The 20,972-nt window shown below is 43.0% G+C and overlaps 1 long non-coding RNA gene and 1 pseudogene across 1 annotated transcript; both read left to right on the forward strand.

Annotated features, from left to right (window-relative positions):
• The first annotated feature begins 228 nt into the window (after nt 1-228).
• On the forward strand, nt 229-15,353 carry LOC118230171 (annotated as a pseudogene).
• A 5,047-nt stretch (nt 15,354-20,400) lies between these two features.
• On the forward strand, nt 20,401-20,862 carry LOC118230882. The gene is made up of 2 exons (XR_004765938.1): nt 20,401-20,623; nt 20,706-20,862. It is a non-coding gene; the product is annotated as an uncharacterized LOC118230882 (long non-coding RNA).
• Nucleotides 20,863-20,972: the final 110 nt, after the last annotated feature.

Genomic DNA, 20,972 nt, shown 5'->3' on the forward strand with positions numbered 1-20,972 from the left:
TTGTGCTTGTTTCTAGATGTGAGGATGCAGGTTCGGGACCGGCGTCATTGTATATGTCAGCATGCTGCCAAAGGATTGTTTGTTGACATACAGCAAGTACGTTTCTGTTGATGTATACACTTTGTTGAACTGTTCAATTACGTTTTCTAAAAAGTATTCTGTAAGTATTTAACGTAATTAACTCCTAACATCAACTTGTGTTTACAGAGAATTGTCAACGGGGGTAGGATGGAACGCATTTTTGACACATACGTCCTATGTAACCCTTCGGCCTACCGCCAGAACGCCAAGCCTGTCCATGACCCAGCACCTCAGTCCATGGCTGAGAAGAAATCCCTGCACATCAAAAAGCGAAGTGCTGCTGGTTCAGGGCATGTGGGTCGTAGGCCTTTGGTAGTAGTTGACAGGGTCAAAGAAGTTTTAGGACAGGAAGATGTTAGGGACAAGGTAGTAAGGAGGAGAAATATGGGAAACATACACACCAGTGTTACACAGACAGAACAGAAGCAGGAGTTGCCTACTGATAGAACACTGAAACAGGAGTTGGGTAGTCAAATAGTACAGAAACAGAAGTTTGGTAGGGATGAAGGAAGTGTTGTTGGTCAGGGGCAAGGGGGTCACATACCTTCAGAAGTAGGCAAACGGCTTCAGGATACACAGCACATACACGGGGTATATAGCTGGGTGATGGTATCTAATTTCTGTGTTCCCTTACAGCCCACTTTTGAATGTCCCAAAAAGTTTAGTATTGCAGAAGTGCGTGATGACAACACATTGCCAATAGCTTGTAAGCCAAATGGGGTGAAATCATTTGCAAGTAAGACACCAAATACACTGGACAACAAAGGGGGGATGTCTTCTGTGCATGACACAGAAGAAGTGGGGGAGATTCAGACCATAACAAGACAGTGTGCTTACAGACAGTAGCTCATGCTGATATTTAAAACAAACAAAAGGAAATAAACAGCAGACCAGCTGCAGTACTTGCCATAAAAAAGAGCAAGAACCACATAAGAGGAGTTATAGGTGAAGGCAACTCAATATTTCAGATGACAATTAGCATAGCAGAGCAGCATGGTATCCAACTTAGAAGTGGCAATCCAAACAAGGCCAATGGTAATTGCTTGTATGAATCCATTATTGATAACATAAATGCAAGAGAATGTTTTCCAGAACATTTGACAGAAAGCCCTGAGAACTATAGAAAGGTCTGGAATACTGTAGGTGAACACAAAATTAAGGCATCTCCATACTATCCAAACGTATATACAGAACAGCAGTGGAGAGAAGCATGGCAAACTTTGCAAACAACTAACCAATATGACCTTGACTATTTTGGTGATATGGCTATCCTTAGTTGTGCTCATACTACTAAGAAAGATATCCTTGTTTTCAACACACCTTGGAAAACAACGAATGCTCAAGCTCATAGTCCAATATATGTAATATCTGCAGATGCAATAGATCCAGCAAATGCAAGAGATACTCATGTTCCATTGGTGTTGGCATACAATGGCCATCATTTTGAAAGCCTCATTCCTGTTTCTAATGTTGATGTTGACAAAACAATTGTTTTGGTGGATGCATACAAGACTGGCACCTATAAGACTCCTAGGTCTTTAGCACAAATTTTTGAGCTCATTGGAAATGATTTACACAACACAGAAAGCGATTGTCCCACAACAAATAAAACCATATGTACACAGGCCACAGAAAACCAGAAAAGAACAGAGCTTACAGCTACCACCAGTAATGTCCAGATTCAAAATTACGCTTGTAAGGCCCACGGGAACAGGCATAGAGTGGAATTTCCTCTCTGACTGTCGTAAAGCAGTTCGCCAGGTGCAGAGTCTGATATTGTCGGGACAGAGTGGCCCGTAAGACCTTGGCATCTGGTTTTGCGACAGTTAACAGGTGACACCTCTTTTCTACGGGAAAGCAATTCTAAAATTACCCCAACGTCCTGGAGGTTTCAGATTGCAAGTAATAAAATCACATGATAGAAATGGGGCAAATTGCTCAGGACAGTTGAGGGACAGCCAAAGTGCCCTCACCTGGTGTCACTGGGTAACTTGTCTCCCTACCTTCATAAGGAAAGAAATTTACTCAAGCACACTTTTTGTTAGGAAATAATGCCAGATTGGGGTTGAATACATTGCTACACGACACTATGCAATCTTAATACACTGTGGAAAGACATTGAGAGTTGGCAGTTGGTTCATGTAAGTGATTGTACAGTTATTTCATGTTTTTCAGAGTTTTCATGACAAACACAAGAACAAATATTCATATTTGGTATGGTTTTTATGGTCTCTGTGCGAGTGATGCTCTGGTTTCGGTTTTAAAACCAGCAAATCTATAGAAAATCTATTTTAATAAATTTGGAAGTAAACTGTATTTTTGGGACACTCCTCCTAGTAAATCCATCTGTCTGATCCTGTCTGAACCAAATTCCAATCTTCCCCTTCCAAGTAAATTTATGGTTTTATGAGCCTTTTGTGGCGACATCCACCTGCCTTCCGCTGGGTTCTTATAGGAGAGGAACAGGGCCCTCTGGGAGTCTGCAATCAGACTTCCCACACAAGACTCTTTCTGTGTGTAGACTGCTGTCAGGTATGCTCATCTTTATCTTTGATTGTTAGACTATTTTCTAAATTCTGTAACTACAAATTGACTATTTTAAGTGTATAACCTACCTGACATTAAAACTGTTAATGACTTGATTTGTGTGGTCTTGGTCAATGTTTCGTTCTTGTAACAGCCCCCTAAGTCGGTTTCCCCCAATTATGACTAGGGAACTGCCCGTTGGACTTGTTTGATCACCAAGTTTTCAGTTAAGGCGGGACCGTCAGCAGAACCAAGTTGATCCTGGGATGACCAATATTGGCCCTTTCGGAGTCCCTGAACCCTAATTAGGTTATACTCCCCATGAGGGAAATCTCACAACCGCTGTGTCGTCTGCAAACAGCTAGTTAAATTGTCGTTACGGGCGCATCCGCGGTGCGTACCGGGTGAAACTGCGTTGACCCTTGGTGTAGAACTTCAGACGAACTGAGTTCCATTCTAAATCAAGCCTAAATTCTAATTTGGAACATAACTTATTAATTAATATGGAGTCAGATTATCACGAGGGTAAAACCTAGTAACTGTTACGCTTTCTTGCTGTGGTCATGGATATATTTGATGTGTTGTTCCGCGTATTTGTGAATATTCTGATGCTCCCATTGGGATATTGACAGTCCGGCGACAGATCGGATATATCTCTGATGACAGCATAGCCCCGTTTGCGAACGGAGAGTAACTTGAATGCTACTGATCCGTTTCGGGCCAGTTTTAAGCGGGATATGAAGCAGCGCCTTCATATCTAACCCGTGGCAACGGAACCAGTGCATTCTTAATTATAATTGTGCCCTGTTCTTACGAACAGAGGAAAACTAACTAACATCTCCGGTTTTGAATCACACCAGCCAAGGGATAACACGCGGTGCCTTCCCCTCCAGCTACAAACCCTCATTGGTCTAGCTGTGAGGTGTTTACACGCTCCTAAATCCCACAGTTTAGATGAAGCCAATAATACCAGTGATACGTAACAATAATTTCCCTAGATGTGTGCAACAGTTGTCAAAAGCCATTTCAAAGGCTGATGGTACATTTGCGCAGGTCAAAACAATGTCAATTACATTACGACATGAAATCTAAGAGCAATCCAACAATGCCTAATCCAAGTGCAGATGAAGTTGTTTTCGTCAATGAAATGGAAAGCCCATGTCTCACATTCTCTCCTTTCACTGTGCAGCAAAAAAAAACATCATCCACAACTCACCTGAATATGTTGATACACAAGAACCAGTTCCAATGAATGTCCCAATGAATGATGCTTGTGAGACAAAGGCTATTGTAGGTGATGGTAACTGCTTTTTCAGAGCTTTGTCATTTTCTATTAGTGGAAGTGAAGGTCATCACAGAAAAATCCGACTAGCTGTGGTTAAATATATGGAAACAAACACATCACAGTATGCTCCTATTCTCAGAGATGGATATTTTTCTGTTGAAAACTATTTGAAAGCATCACGCATGAAATATGTTCAAACTTGGGCAACTGAGGTGGAAATACAAGCAGCTGCAGATCTCTTTGGAGTTGATGTTTTCACATACAGTCGCAACAAGTGGTTCAAGTATTCCACATCAAATGGAAAGACAATTCACACAGCTATATACCTAAAACACTGCAACGCATCTCATTACGAAGTCGTTACATGCGTGAAGCAACACAATTCTGACCAATGCACTAAACTCTGCAACAAATCCAATGAATGGCCACAGTCACATCAGATTAGGAGTTCTTCAAGTCGACGTGAGCTTGACAGAAAAAACAAGCAATATAAAATAAACAAACAATTCCAAGATGCAAAAAATAAAAGAGGAATTAAAAGATACAATGAAGATGAAAACTACAAGAAAACCGTCAAAGAAGCCAGCATAAACAAATACGGCACTGATGCCCAACACCGGACAAATGTGAAACAATACAGTGCACACAAATATGCCACTAATGAACAACACCGTGCAAATAAGAAAAAGTGCAGCATAGAAAAATATGCCACTGATAAACAACACCGTGCAAGTACAAAACAATACAGCATAGACAAATATGCCACTGATGAACAACACTGTGCAAGTACAAAACAATACAGCATAGACAAATATGCCACTGATGAACAACACCATGCAAGTACAAAACAATACAGCATAGGCAGATATGCCACTCATGAACGACACCGTGCAAGTACAAAACAATACAGCATAGATAAATATGCCACTGATCAACAACACAAGGAAAATCTGAAACAGTACAATATTACCAGAAGGATTGAATCAAAGAAACAAAGACAACAAATGGACTACATTGTTCAGGAATTCAAAGACAAGGTTAGCACTGGTCCCCAATATGCATGCCATCGACAGCTGTTTAAACATCAAGTCATACAATTTTAAAAAGACACATATGGAAAAAGAGGGAATGCTACAGCTTCATTAGCCAGTAAATGCATATAGTAAAACACTGTACAGATCCTAATAGTACACTGTGGATTTGTTACACATGTCACAGAAAACTTCTTCATGGCAGAATGCCTCCAGAAAGTATTGCAAATAATTTGGTTCTGTCAGGACCACTGTCATCAAAGTAGAACCTTATTGACAATAAAGGCAATACAGTTATGTTTGGCGGTATGGCTCTGTTGTGGAGCTCTCCCGCCAACCACGCAGCCCGCGTGGATAAGGCCGGGAGGCCAGCAGCCAAACCCCAAAACAACCATATGCCGACGTGCTATTAATAAGTGTCTCCGGCTGATGTGATGACTATGTGTACGACCACCTGGAGGAAGCCCTTCGTCCAGTCGAGCCTTTCGGCTTGAGGCCGTCTATTTTTTATGTGGATCAGTGGTTATGTGTACCAACAGCATGTCGGACGTTCCCCTGAGGCCAATACTTAGATGTATTATTAATTAATAAACCAGAGGAACATACTATGTGTGATATGATATTAGGCTACGTGTACCGACAGCTTGTCAGTAATTCCCCTCGAGCGCTGAGATTTGAACTAACTGGGGGAATTATGCTACCGACTACGTCAGTGTAAATGAATCCTCACTCGTTGCATAGGCCTACCGGAGGAGCCAGTAGTAGCAGCAGCAGGAGCGCGGTGGCAGTACGCAGCAGCGTAGGAGCCGTAACGCAGCAGCAGTAAGAGCAGTGATGTGAAGCACGTGTTCAATGATGACGTGATGACTATGTGTACGACCACCTGGAGGAAGCCCTTCGTCCAGTCAAGCCCTTCGGCTTGAGGCTGTCTATTTTTTACGTGGATCAGTAGTTATGTGTACCAACAGCATGTTGGACGTTCCCCTGAGGTCATAGTTAGATGAATTATTAATTAATAAACCAGGGGAACATACTATGTGAGATGTAATATTAGGCTATGTGTACCGACAGCTTGTCGGTATTTCCCCTCGAGCGCCGAGATTTAAACTAAACCGGGGGAAATATACTACTACTTGCATCAGTGTAAATGAATCCTCACTCATTGCCATCCATACAAGCATGCATGGACAAGAACGGGAGGGGCAGCAGCAAAAACCCCCAAAACAACCATACGCTGACATGTTGTTAGTACTTAGTCTCCGGCTGAAGTGATGACTATGTGAAACGCCATTCGGCTACCGGAAGGGCCCTTCATCCGGTCAGCTCGAGGCTGTTCTAACATTGTGGGTCAGTGGCTATGTGTACCAAGCTTTTTTTTTTTTTTTTTTTTGGCCTTTCCCCTGAAGTGAGAGTAAAGTTAAACCAGGGGAAAATACTATTTGTAATGTTGAAGGCTATGCCTACGTGTATGGCCTTGGCTTCTATCAATCAAATTTATTTGTATAGTGTATTTTACGGCAGTTGTCACAATGCGCTTTACAGACAACCCTGGCCTGCACCCCCACAGGAGCAAGCCTAAGGCGACAGTGGCAAGGAAAAACTCCCTGTGGCAGATGGGAAGAAACCTTGGAAGGAACCAGGCTCAAGGGGGAAACCCATCCTCCTCTGGTCGGCTCAGGTTGTTGATTGTGACAAGCATGTCAGTCAGTGGCTTAGCTACCTCGTAAGCCCAAGGTCATTCAAGCTAATCGCCAAATATTATTAGGCTATGTGTACCAACAGCTGTTGGTATCTCCCCCCAGCACAGAGATTTAAACCAATTAGAGGGAAATATACTACTCGTATTAGTGTAATGATCCTCGTTCGGTAGTAGTAGCAGCAGCAGCAATAAACAGCAGGAGCAGTCGGAGCAGTAGCATCAGCACCAGCAACAGCAGTAGCAGTAACATCAGCAGTAGTGGCAGCAGTAACGCAGCAGCAGCAGTAGCACCCAGCAGCAGTAACAGCAGCAACAGCAGAAACAGATTATAGAGGAAACATTGGTGGCTGCGACACCGGTACTTGCCAGTAGACAGTAGCAGCCGTGCTCATATACTGCAAAGCTTATAGCTTGGAACGGAAATTGTCAATGCCAACGGATGAAAGAAGCACATGTCCAAAGCCCCGTAGCTTCATTGGGGATGCCGGGAACCATCACTGCTGTCGTTGCCGCACTGGAGCAGGAGTGGTGGTGTAGAACTCCGGAATGGGGACCACATTGCCAATGAGACGGAGGCGGATGGCAACCAGATTTCATCATGGCATTTCCCAATAAAGGCTCCTCAGGGCTCGCATGGGGGGGGCGCCACCACAGGTACCGGGTCATGGAGGAGAGGATGGAAAACAGTGCTAGTATGCAATAATGACACGAGTTCCTTCATTTTCTCAGATTAAAAGCTTGAGGTGTATACAAAATACAGCTAATTTAAGCATATTTTCCGCAATGGATGACGCGCAACGCCATTCGCGTGAGCATCTAATTGTAGAGACAGAGAGGCCAATACCTAGGCTATGCGGAGCATATCCGTAGCAGGAGGTATAATTTTTTTTTTTTTTTTTTTTCCCCTCGACATATGTCCTTAGTCGTGTGGTCACATGCCTGATCACATGCACGGTGAAGAGGTCAGAGCAGTGACGTGGAGAAGGCTACATAAAATCCCTTCTCTGCTGTGATAAGACTAAACGCCCGTTTAAGTGTCATGGAATACAACGATACACTTGCGAACGTACGCATTCGCGTCTTGCAACAGCACGATATTGAGAGAACCAGTTGGGCGAGACAACGTTAAGCCTAATTTGTCTCATTAAAATGGACATTAGCATTCCCTAAACATTCAGCATCGTGATCTGACAGCTAAATTAGATAGCCAACCAATTTTATTCTCGCAGATTTAACCCAATATGATTTTAATGTTTTCATTTTTCTGTTGCGATGATTGGGTCCCGATAAGGAACCAGCTTTTTAAGCGCAAATCGTGAATCAGTGGAGATTCTGAAGTTGAAAGCCGAAGCTGGTTTGCATTTTACAACATTGACTGTAGCCTACTTGCCGGTAACAGTCTAACACTCCTGTAGTGTAGCGATTCAGCGAAGGGTAGAATGTAGCTTTGAACAATTTAGACAACTCTGCATCTCTGCTCTTTGCAACACGCCCTGCCGCCCATGTTCAGTCTGCCAGACCTATAACAGCCAGAGCTTAACTGCCATCTCGCAGCCTAATCCTTCCGGAATAACTGTTTACACCAGGAAGTAGGCCATTAGCCTACAAATACACAAACTATAGCCTGTGTGAGACATGGGGGCTATCTAGTACCTGCGTGGTAGCGACTGCCCTTAATCCATTAGCCGTTCACAATGAACAAAGATTCTTTATCGATACGCCTACTTTTCCATCTCAGCCAAGCGTGAGAACTTTGGTGTTTCCCAATTCAGACATTTCAGCTTAGATTTACGTGCACGAATCCCAAATTCGTGTAAAAAACGATTGATTGGAAGACCCCGCTGTGATCAACTAGGGGATGTAGTGTACGACCCGATTCTACTGCATTCCGGAAGGTAGCCGAAAGCATTCACGCCAGGGATTCTTTAGCAGTGACAGCATCTAGCGTTGACTCTGGTGGTGAGAAAATACAATAAGCATGCCGTTAACTTGTGCCCGCATATGTTGAAACGTTTCCGCTTTTAGCGAAGACTTGCGATATTCGTGAAACCAGCCCCTCTGTGAGATGTCCCCGCAATCGAATGTGTATATTCGGTGTTGTCAATTTAGCGACTTTTAGAGGAGGCCATAGCGACTTTCCATAAAAATAGTTGGCAACACTGTGTATATTATGAGTTTATCGCTAGACTCAGAGCTCAGCAGAATTTAAATAAGGTTGATGACATTACCCGGCAAGCATCTGCAGCTAGCAGATATGGACGTGGCAGCAGCTCCCAGGCTTGAACATGGCATCCTCCATGGAGGGGCGGCGGCCGCCGCAAGCAGCGCTCCTTGAATGAAGCTCCCTGGCCAGTTAGCAGTGAAGACAGTGCACCGGTATCCTCAATATCTGGAATATGCCGCTTAAACAACACTTTGCGTGGCTGGCCCCAAATGGATCGCCTGCCTGCTGCAGCTATAGAGCTTGGAGGTAAGGAGCAATGCAAATAAATAGCAAGACTTCCTCATATTGCCTAGGTTGTGATCTTAGACTAGCAGCTAACATGTAGCAAGCAGACATGGTTTAGACTGGCAGCATACCGTAGCTGGATTGCAGGAAGAAGCACCGATTTATGAAGCAACATGCAGCGCTTGCATGCAGGAGGAGCAGCCAAATGAGTAGAGGGATGCTGTTTAAGTAGACCGCCCTGTTAGTGAATGTACTGTGATAGGCGAACATCACTCAGCTGATTCAGCCGGAGCGCTTGACTCTCGTGGCCTGCCAGAACTACGCGATGCTCCATTTTTGGATCCCATTCCACCACAGCTGAAGAACTTAAATTTGTTGGAACAACATTTGATTGCAATAAACATTCCTTTTATGAAGATGCTTGCTTTACCGAAAGGGGGACAAAATGGTGTTCATGGACCTGTCACGTGTGTACCATCTAATGTCCCTCAGATTGCAAGTAAACTTCCAAGACCAGAGCATGATGATTTAACGATCCGTGTGAAATTAAAGAGAAAGTTAACATATAAAGGCCACTATGAATATCAATATGTAAACACTGCTGCTATTCATAAAGCTTTCTCGTACTTGAAACAACATAACCCATGGTATAAAACCAGATCCCTTGGCCCTGTAATATTTGCCCATGGCTTGTCCTATCATTCCTATGCCGACGACACGCAACTCTTTCTCTCCTTCTCCCCATCGGACACACAGGTCCCCGCCCGCATCTCCGCTTGCCTGAGGGACATACAGAGCTGGATGGACAATCACCACCTGAAGCTCAACCCGGGAAAGACGGAGCTAATCTTTATTCCTGCTCTATCCTCTCCCCTCCTCGACTTTTCCATTTCCTTAGGGGACACCGTAGTGACATCATCACCCTGCGCCAAGAATCTCGGAGTGATGATGGACAACAGGCTGTCCCTCTCCAACAACATTGCAGCAGTAACCCGGGCATGCAGATTTTTCCTATACAACATCCGCAGAATCCGCCCCTTTCTCACCACCTACTCAACCCAGCTCCTGGTCCAAGCAATGGTTCTATCCCGCCTGGACTACTGCAACTCTCTTCTGGCTGGACTACCGGCATCTGCCACCAGACCCCTGCAGCTCATTCAGAATGCTGCGGCTCGTCTGGTCTTCAACCTCCCCAGACACTCCCACGTAACTCCCCTGCTCACTACCCTCCACTGGCTGCCTGTTATAGCTCGCATCAAATTCAAAACATTGGTTCTAGCATACCAGGCAGTCAAGGGATCAGCCCCAGCATACCTTCACAAGATATTCAAACCCTACATGCCAGCCAGATCCCTCCGTTCTGCTACCTCAGGACGCCTAGCACCTCCCCCTCTTCGCACCTGCACTTCCAGAACACGTCTCCTGTCTGTTCTGGCCCCACGATGGTGGAATGACCTCCCTGTGGAGGTCAGAACAGCTGAGACTGTGACCCATTTCAAACGACGACTGAAGACCCACCTCTTCAGGCTGCACCTCTCCCCATCCCTCCCTTCCCCCCCTGTAAATGACTAAACTTAGGGTTGTAACTAGGCAGCTGTTTAATAGGTGACTTAGTTGATGCGCCAGTCTTAACGACTACTTGTATTTTTATTTATTTTTATTTTTCCATAGATTGCGTTGTTGTTAGTGTTAATCAGTCTAACCACCAGGGTCCAGGTTGAACTATGCGGTTGTTCCCTGTACTTGGACCGGTACTTCTCTCTAGGGGTTTCGTCATACTTGTTCCTGGTTATGGTTATACACTTTGTTGTACGTCGCTCTGGATAAGAGCGTCTGCCAAATGCCTGTAATGTAATGTAATGTAATGTAATAAAGATATTACCTTCAACAACGAATGGATTAATCCACTGAACAAAATTGAACAACCCAATGAAAATGATGACATACATCAGCACACGTGAAGCTATGTCTTTTGACAATGAAACCTGTGTTGAGGTTAATCCAGAAAAGGCTAATGATGAACAATCCATTGAAACAAAACCAGATGATGAAGACATTGATGAAACAATACATGATACACAGCAACATGGAATGTTAAATGATACATGTTTACAACATGTTGATATTGTCCAAGAGGTGATGGATCATTACATTACATTACATTACAGGCATTTAGCAGACGCTCTTATCCAGAGCGACGTACAACAAGTGCATTGGTTCATGATGTAGAGGTGCAAAAGAAACACTAGAGTGAAGTAAGGATCGTAGTGCCAGAAGTGACCACATTGATCAGGACTCCAACCCTGTAGAGTAAGCTGTTCAGCAAGCAAGAATCCTACCAAGTACAAACTAGCACTGGAATCACATCTAATCACACCTAATCAGACAAAAACAATCCTGCCAGATACACTAACATAATCATATTATCCTAACTAGGTACAGTGAGCTAAACTATAGGCTAGGGAGGGGTGGAGAGAGGTGCAGCCTGAAGAGATGAGTCTTCAGTCTGCGTTTGAAGGTGGTGAGATTCTCTGCTGTTCTGACCGCCACGGGGAGGTCATTCCACCAGCGAGGGGCCAGGACAGACAGCAGACAGGAGCGGGAAGTACAGACGCGAAGAGGGGGAGGTGCCAAGCGTCCAGAGGTGGCAGAACGGAGAGGTCTGGCTGGTGTGTAGGGTCTGATGATCCTCTGTACCCTGGTGCTGACCCCTTAGCTGCCTGGTATGCAAGCACCAAGGTCTTAAATTTGATGCGAGCCATAACAGGCAGCCAGTGGAGGTCAGTGAGCAGGGGGGTGACATGGGAATGTCTGAGGAGGTTGTAGACCAGACGTGCTGCAGCATTCTGGATGAGCTGCAGGGGTCTGATGGCGGATGCTGGCAGACCAGCCACTAGTGAGTTGCAGTAGTCTAGGCGGGACAGGACCATCGCTTGAACCAGGAGCTGGGTTGCGTAGGTGGTGAGGAAGGGGCGGATTCTCCGGATGTTGTACAGGAAGAACCTGCACGTTCGACTCACCGCCGTGATGTTCTGGGAGAGGGACAGTCTGTTGTCCATCACCACTCCAAGGTTTTTTGTGGTGGGTGATGATGACACCACAGTGTCCCCTAGGGAAATAGAAAAGTCGAGAAGGTTAGAGGATGGAGCAGGGATGAAGATCATCTCCGTCTTACCTGGGTTCAGCTTAAGATGGTGGTTATCCATCCAGCTCTGGATGTCCCTCAGGCAAGCAGAGATGCGAGCAGAGACCTGAGTGTCAGAGGGCGGGAAGGAGAGAAAGAGTTGGGTGTCATCGGCATAACAATGATAGGACAACCCATGGGCAGAGATTACAGGACCAAGAGATTGGGTGTACAGGGAGAATAGGAGGGGACCAAGGACAGAGCCCTGGGGAACTCCTGTGGCAAGGGGGCGAGGTGCTGATACTGCACCAGCCCAGGCGACTTGGAAGGAGCGACCGGAGAGGTAGGACTCAATCCAGTCTAGTGCTGTGCCACAGATCCCCATAGCTGCCAGGGAGGACAGGAGGATGGGGTGGTTGACGGTGTCAAAGGCAGCAGAAAGGTCTAGGAGGATCAGGACAGATGAATGGGAGGCTGCTTGTGCGGCGTGAAGCGACTCATTGACCGAGAGGAGTGCGGTCTCTGTCGAGTGGCTAGGTCTGAAGCCAGACTGGTAGGGGTCTAGGAGGTTGTTCAGGGAGAGAAAAGAGGAGAGTTGGTTAGAAGCAGCTCGTTCAATTGTTTTGGATAGGAAAGGGAGAAGGGAGACAGGACGGTAGTTCTGGATGACAGAGGGATCCAGAGTGGGCTTTTTCAGCAGTGGGGTGATGTGGGCCAGCTTGAAAGAAGAGGGGAAACATACAGAAGACAAGGAGAAGTTCACGAGGGAGGTGACATATGGGAGGATGTCAGGTGTGATAGTCTGGAGGAGAGAGGAAGGGATGGGGTCAAGAGCACAGGTGGTAGGGCGGTGGGAGAGTAGGAGCTGGGAAACATCAGAGTCAGTGAGGGGAGAGAAAGTGGAGAAACAAGGGGAGGGAACAGAGATGGGGGAGTGGGGAAGGGTGGTGGTGGACATGAAGGAGCTGCGGATGTCTGCAATTTTCTCATCGAAGAAAACTGCAAAGTCATCTGCAGCGAGGGAGGACTGAGGTGGGGAAGGAGTGCTGAGGAAAGAGGAGAAAATGGAGAACAGTTGATGAGGGTTAGAGGCAGATTTATGAATTTTTGTTTGATAATAAGCACTTTGATGGAATTTTGTCTCTGGCCCCAGCACAAGACAACAACCCAATCAGATTATTAACCAATGAAGGCAATGAATCAAAATGCTTTCCTGTTATTTTCCCCAAAGGAACCGGTACTTTTAATGATACTAGGGAAGAAAAGTTGACCTTGTGTAGATATTTGAATAACCAGATACTCAATGCAGATGGGAGATTTGCAAAGAACCTGGACTACAGTTTTTATGCACAATATTTATCTGAGATTAACCAAGTGGCCTCAAATGTATCTATTGCACTAAGAAAAGGATACGACAGAAAAAATTACATCAGACATGCTAATGAACAAACATTCACTTCAAAGAATTCTCAATTTTGACGAGGGATACAAATTCATGAAACCTATCAGAGGCACACCTGCTTTCTGGCAAAGTGTTCAGAAAGATCTTTTTGCAATGGTCAGACAACTTAGAATCCCAACATGGTTTTGTTCATTTTCTTCAGCTGACATGCGATGGAAATTTTCCTCCGGCTAGAAGGGAAACATATAAATGCTGATGATCTGGACTGGTCAGAGAGATGTGATCTCTTGAGAAAGAATCCCGTAACAGCTGCCAGAATGTTTGATTATCGCTTCCAATTGGAAAAATTGTTTACTTCTACAGAGTGGAATTTCAACAACGAGGTTCACCTCATACTCATTGTCTATTCTGGGTTGAAAATGCACCTCAAGTTGATAAAGCTGATGATGCAGATGTTGTAGCATTTGTTGATGAATATGTGACATGTGAAATGCCACCTGTTGATGATGGAAATGCACGACATTGTCTCTACTGTGCAACAACACAGCAAAAGGCATTCAAAGCCTGCAGAAAAAACAAAACTGTCTGTCGCTTTAACTTCCCACGGCCACCATCAAAAAACACTTTCATCACAAGGAATAAAATTTCTGAACAACAAATGCACCACAATAGTGAGCCTAACCAAAAAATACCACAACAACAAATCAATCATCCAAGGCTTTCAATGGAACTTGCAGGACAGATTATGGAGAGAGTACGGCAAGTTGTCATGAATGCTGACACATCTTTTGACTCTGCAGATTCCCTCTTTGCATCTATTGGTATATCCCAGGCGCTGTTTGAAGCTGCATACATACGCATGACAAAAAAAACCAAAGTTGTTTTACAGAGAAAACCATCCGATGTTTGGGTAAATCAGTATAACACACAACTTCTCAGATGCTGGAATGCAAATATGGATATTCAGTATGTTGTTGACGCCTACTCTTGCATTGTGTATATAATATCTTATATATCTAAGCAAGAGAGAGAAATGGGATTATTGCTACAACGAGCACAAAAAGAGGCCTCAAATAATATTGATGCCAAACTAGCCTTACGGAAACGTGGCAGTGTTTATCTTCATAACCGAGAAGTATCTGCACAAGAGAGCATATACCGACTAACCAATATGAGACTCAAAGAGGGATCAAGAAAGGTTCAGTTCATTCCAACTGGTGAACATCCTATCAAAATGAGTCTTCCACTTCATCTTCTTCAGAAAAGACTCAAATGTATTAACACTGAAAAAGACAGCATATGGATGAACAGCATCACAGACAAATACAAAGGAAGACCAAAAACAGAAGCATTTCCTGAAATGTGTTTGGCAACCTTTGCATCACAGTACAGAATTCTGTCAAAATCAGACAAGTCATCACCTAACACCATAAAACTGGATAAGGACTTAGGATTTGTAATGAAGAGGACACGCACAGATGCTGCTGTTGTGCGTTATGCCCGCTTCTCACGCACAAAAAATCCTGAGAAATATTACCACAGTATTCTACAGTTATTCCTTCCTCATTACAATGATTATGGGTTGAAACCACCAAACTTCAACACCTTTGAAGACTTCTATCACACAAACTGCAAAAACAGTTGCAGTTATTTTACAAGATTCGCCAGTGGTGTTTACAAAAACTCAATAATGAAAACCCAGATCCATTTTATGTATTCATCACTGGAGGACCTGGCACAGGCAAGTCCCACCTGATAAAAGCAATCAATTATGAAGCATGTCGTATCTTATCACAGCTATCAGAAAACCCAGATGACACGCATGTGTTACTGACTGCTCCAACTGGTGTTGCTGCTTACAACATTGATGCTGCAACAATACGCAACTGTTTTTCAATTGGAATAGATGTCTCATTACCATATCAACCACTTGCAGAAGAAAAAATCAATACTTTGAGAGCCAAACTCAACAAGCTCCAAATACTGATTATTGATGAAATTTCCATGGTTGATCATAAACTTCTTACATATATCCACGGACGGTTAAGACAGATCAAACAAACAGGTGACTATTCCTCTTTTGGTAAAGTGTCTATCATTGCAGTAGGAGACCTATATCAATTGCCACCAGTCAAAGGAAAACCCTTGTATACACAACCAAGTGGTGTCAACTTATGGGAAAATCATTTCGCTGTAACAGAACTCACTGAAATTTTCAGGCAGAAAGACACAGACTTTGCACAGTTGCTGAATCGCTTAAGAAAACACAACAAAAAGCAACCACTGCAACAACAAGATATCAACATGCTGAAAAGTCGTGAGACAGGAGAAGGAGAATTAAGTGAATTACTTAATAAACCAAACCAACAGGTTGACGCTCATAATTTTCAAATGCTGGACAAAATGTGCCCTCATACCACTTCCACTGAAGCTCAAGACTTTGACAGGGACGCTAAAACTGGTTGCTTGCAAAGAAAAATCACACACCATGTCAAAGTTTACAATGCTTGTTTGGTATATACACTGCATCTTGGCATACATGCACGTGTCATGTTACTGAAAAACATTGATGTTTCAGATGGACTTGCAAATGGAGTATTTGGAACAGTTTCTGACATTTGTTACAAGGATGATGACACTTTCCCATCAATGATATATGTCACCTTTGATCATGAAAAAGTTGGAAAAATGGCTTGAACTAAGAAACCATCCTCAAAAGCTGGACTGGAAAAAGCCACACCAATTGAGCCTGAAGAGGACAGAATAACAAACGGTGGTGTGAGACGTCAGTTTTCTCTGAAATTAGCTTGGGCTTGCACTGTTCACAAAGTACAAGGCTTAACAGTGGAGAAAACTGTTGTCTCTCTCAAGAAAATGTTTACTTCTGGACAAGCATATGTAGCACTGAGTCGTGTAACATCTCTTGAAGGACTCATCATCGAAGATTTTAAAGCCACTGCTATATATGCTAATGACACAATTCACACTTCAATACAAAACATGCCTGCATTCATTCAGCCACCACTTCAATCCTTGAATACAATGCACAGAATTTTTTTGCACAATGTTCAAGGACTTTCTGCTCATATCCAAGATTCAATGTGATCACAGGTATTTTGCAGCTGATGTCATTTGTGTGACAGAAACATGGCTAAAACAAGAACATTCTACCCAAGACACTCATCTCAACAACTTTTCATTTTACAGCAAACCAAGGTGCCTTGCATGTGATCACACTGAACATATCTTCATGGAACTGAAGAAACAGCAGCATGGTGGTGTTGGAGTTTACTTTAAAAATGATGCAGACTGCAACATCACACATTTGCCATGTCTAAACACTGAATGTTTAACATTCAACATAAAGCCACTGGAAGCAAACGTTGCCATCCTCTACAGACCACCATCCTACAGTTTGGTTACTTTCAGAACAAAACTGCTGCATTTGATTGATCATCTTGACACATTCTTGGGAACCAAAATAATAATGGGCGACTTCAATGAAAATCTCTTCATTACACAAACTGTTTAAGATTTCATGCAGCAACATGGATACACTCAACTTGTTAAACAAGCAACTACTGAAAAGGCCACCTTAATCGACCATGTCTATGTCAAAGATAACACAGCTTATAAAACTGATATTCAAATAATGCAAACATATTTCAGTTTCCATAACTGTATTGTCATTGATGTTTTCCAGTAAATCAATACAAGTTCCAGAAAACAAATGCTGAATCAAATTATTGCCTCTCATGCAGCCTATGACACAAGACCAAAGACCAGCCCGCCACATATTGATTTTCAATTTTTTTACACTTTAAAATGGGTAAAATATTCCACAGCTGCGCACACCACATTGATTCGCTCAGCCCCTCCTTGCCCCTGAGCCGCTGTCTCACTCTCTCTCTCTCTCTCTCTCTCTCTCTCTCTCTCTCTCACACAAACACATCGACAATGGACCCATCTGTGAATAGGCCCTTCTCTCCGTGCACACTCTGAATCAAAACATGATCATGCACAGGAGGAAGGTTTGTTGTTGGCTTTTCCCCACAGACAACACAGCTGGCCAAATTCCTGAATACAATCAATCCAGAGTTCACAAATGGTTAGTCTCATTAACACCTCTGCACACATTTTTCCATAACTGATGCATTCAACTTAACTCTCATAAGTTCCTCTACCTATGTTCTTAACAAAACACTGTCAATCTCCAAGACTCTTCAAATAAGTTATTAGCAAGCATGTAAGGACCCTAGCTAGTAAGGATAGATATAACTTAACATTACAATACAGCTGGCTTGTCAAGGTTAGCACACTGTCATAAAATTTTCCCCTCCCGTGAAAACGGCCTGACTTGTTTACATTTTGGACAGATGTGGCAAGTGACTACATCTATCCCTGTTTCAGTCACAGCACTTTCAACACAAGCAATATCGGAAGCGCTATCCCAAAATTTCTTCTAATCATGAAGAAATTTCATTTTTTGAAAATAGAAAATAAATATGCACCACAATTATATCAACAAATACCATCTTTGGGGAAACAACACTATATTCTGTAAATACATTGCACTACTTATCCCCATTTCCAGTATGAACTGTCAACATGATTTCTTGACGATGAACAGGGTAAGAGCATCACTTTGAAAAGCACAACTAATTATTATGCAATTTCTTTATATTACTGCACTTTCTGGTTTTCCTTTTTTCTTTCCTTTATCCTCAGGTGGACTTATTCATTGGGGCGTGGAAGCTTTCTCCGCTAAAATTCTGAGGCTCAGCAACCATAAGTTGTACACCAACCAAATTTGGTAGGTGGGTTCCTATGGCCCCCCACTACTCAGGCACTACAAATCACCTATGTCGGCCAGATGGTGGCGCTATAACAAAGGGTCATGTTTAAAAGGTCATAACTCCCACACCGAAAGTCAGATCAACACAAAACTTAATCGACCGATGCATCTGAATGTGCTCTACAACTTCGCCATTGGGAGCACCTATGTCCGCCATATTGTTTGCCCGCCATTTGGACTTTTTTATTAGTTTCTGTGCAAACGCGCGAAAACACGCTCGTATAATAAAACAATGACGGTAATACATATATAGTCCGTTTCGTTCCGTTGCTACCATAACATAACACACTATCTTGTGTCTACAGCTGCAGTTTCTCGCTGCAATTACTAATATTGAATATAAACAACAGACGCAATTTATGCTGTAGTCTGCCAATGTCGAAATAAATGATAAGGTAGGCTACTCTGCGCGCAGCTCGCAGAGATGACGAGTTGATATTTCGTTTTTTGGTTCGTTTTTTTTCAATGTCGTATTTATTATTTGAAATATGTATTATTATTCTATCTGTCTCTGAGGCGCTCTGAAGTGTGCATTCTCTGCTAAGCTGAGCAATGGATTGGAATATGTGTCTGACGTAGTGTTGCACAGTATACCGAAACTTCAGCACTTTTTCGGTACTTATAAAAAGAGAAACGCTTCGGTATTAGAATTTTTCGACGTTCGGTAGTTTTGTGTCAAATATAAAAGCCAGGGAAATGTATCTCCCGCATTACTAATTTAGAGGATGAAAAGTGTAATTTGTCAGAATCTTTGCTAGATGGCAGTAGCAACTAAGGTTGCCAAGTGAGGTGACTTGCGCTTGTGCACTCAGCTCCTTGATACAGCGCAAGCTTCGACTCAGTTCACTTCAGTAGCAATAGGTGTTCCAATTTGGAAATATTTTATTATAGATAGATGCTGTATTGTTATTAAAATATGCTGTTTTAAAATCTATTTAAAGGTGAATGACCTGTTTTAAAGATTATTTAGTTTACAACTGTTTAATTTTTGAAATATATTTAATATATTTTTCTATTGTTTTTCTAGTGTTGAAACACTATAGGCCTATACTTATTAATATGTTGAAGAGGCTTCAACGTAAAGGTTGTTAATAAACCATGAATTCGAAAATGAGGTCAACCCTTGTGGACATTACATTTCTGATCTATTAAGGTAATTTCAGTATCGTTAGGTACCGAGTATCGAATCAGCATGGTTTAAGTTTCAAGTATCATTTCAGTATTGAGTATCGTGATACTAAACCTGGTATCAGTATCAAAGTCAAAATTTTGGTATCGTGACAACACTAGTGTGACGCCTTTTTTAGTTGCGGCGTAGAAACACTGCAGCTGTACACACCGGGCCATTTAAGTGTTATGACATAGTAAAGGCCTTTACGGGAAGCGGCCAGGACACATCCATGGTGACGCATCTAAGTCATCAGACTAGATTCTTAGCAGATATTTGGTCATAAGTCATCAATATTTTACTACGTCAGACACATATTTCAATCCATTGCTCATCATGATATTCAGTAGATATGTTGGGTGAAGGTATATGATCATGAGGACAAAGCCATTTTAATCGCTCCATAGGGGGTGCGATAGTGCCAATGCTTGGACCCCTCCCAACATCGCTTGCGGCTTTCATTTAATATGTATTTGGTATACGTTGATTATTACGTATTCATGTTAATACATGTATAGATCACATTTGGCAAACTCTCTCTAAGATCTGTTGTCAGATTCCGTACTGTCAGACAGCAAAACGCTATCTCATGACCTCAGCGATCATCAAAATGATGACTCGCTTGGAGGGAGACCTAACAGCAGAGCAGAGCATCCCGTGGAAGACATCCCCTCCCTATTTTGTGGGGAGTGGGTAAAAGCCACACAATGCTCATATCCCTTACAGTTCTTGCCATTTCACCTTGTGCACAGGCCAAGGAGATCCAATGCAGTATAACAAGTATAGTCTGCATAACAGTCAGTATAACATATTCTCCTTACTACTAAAATGTTTTCAGCCCACATTGACTCGTTGAGAAGTAAACAATTCAACAGACTCCCTATACGGCCTTTCTGTTGCTTAATTTTGCCACTAGCAAACCAGTTTGCCCAGCAGTTGTCGTCCAGCACTCACCCACACAACTGTAGCTGAACATGAGTATGGGCTCAAATTAATGCCAAAAGTATTTTGTATTTGTAAGCAATGACTTGTGCTTGCAACTTATGGTTTATGTTTGTACATTGCGAGTTGAAACTGAAACAAAGTATTTTGTACTTGTAAGCAATGGCTTGTGCTTGCAACTTATGGTTCGTGTTTGTACTCTGCAAGTTGAACCTGTAAAAAAATGTTGTGTTTGTGGATATAGATTTTCGTGAGGGGGAGGGTCACGTCTGTAAATTAAAATCTACATGTGTTTTGTGATCTGAATTGGTTTGTTAACATTTGTGAACAGAAAAAGTATGAATGCCTTACTTGTTCACTCATTCACTATTCCCTATATAGTGGAAAATATGTAGCACACTAGATAGGGA

Source organism: Anguilla anguilla, chromosome 6 (assembly GCF_013347855.1).
Source record: "Anguilla anguilla isolate fAngAng1 chromosome 6, fAngAng1.pri, whole genome shotgun sequence".
Classification (NCBI taxonomy): Eukaryota; Metazoa; Chordata; class Actinopteri; order Anguilliformes; family Anguillidae; genus Anguilla; species Anguilla anguilla.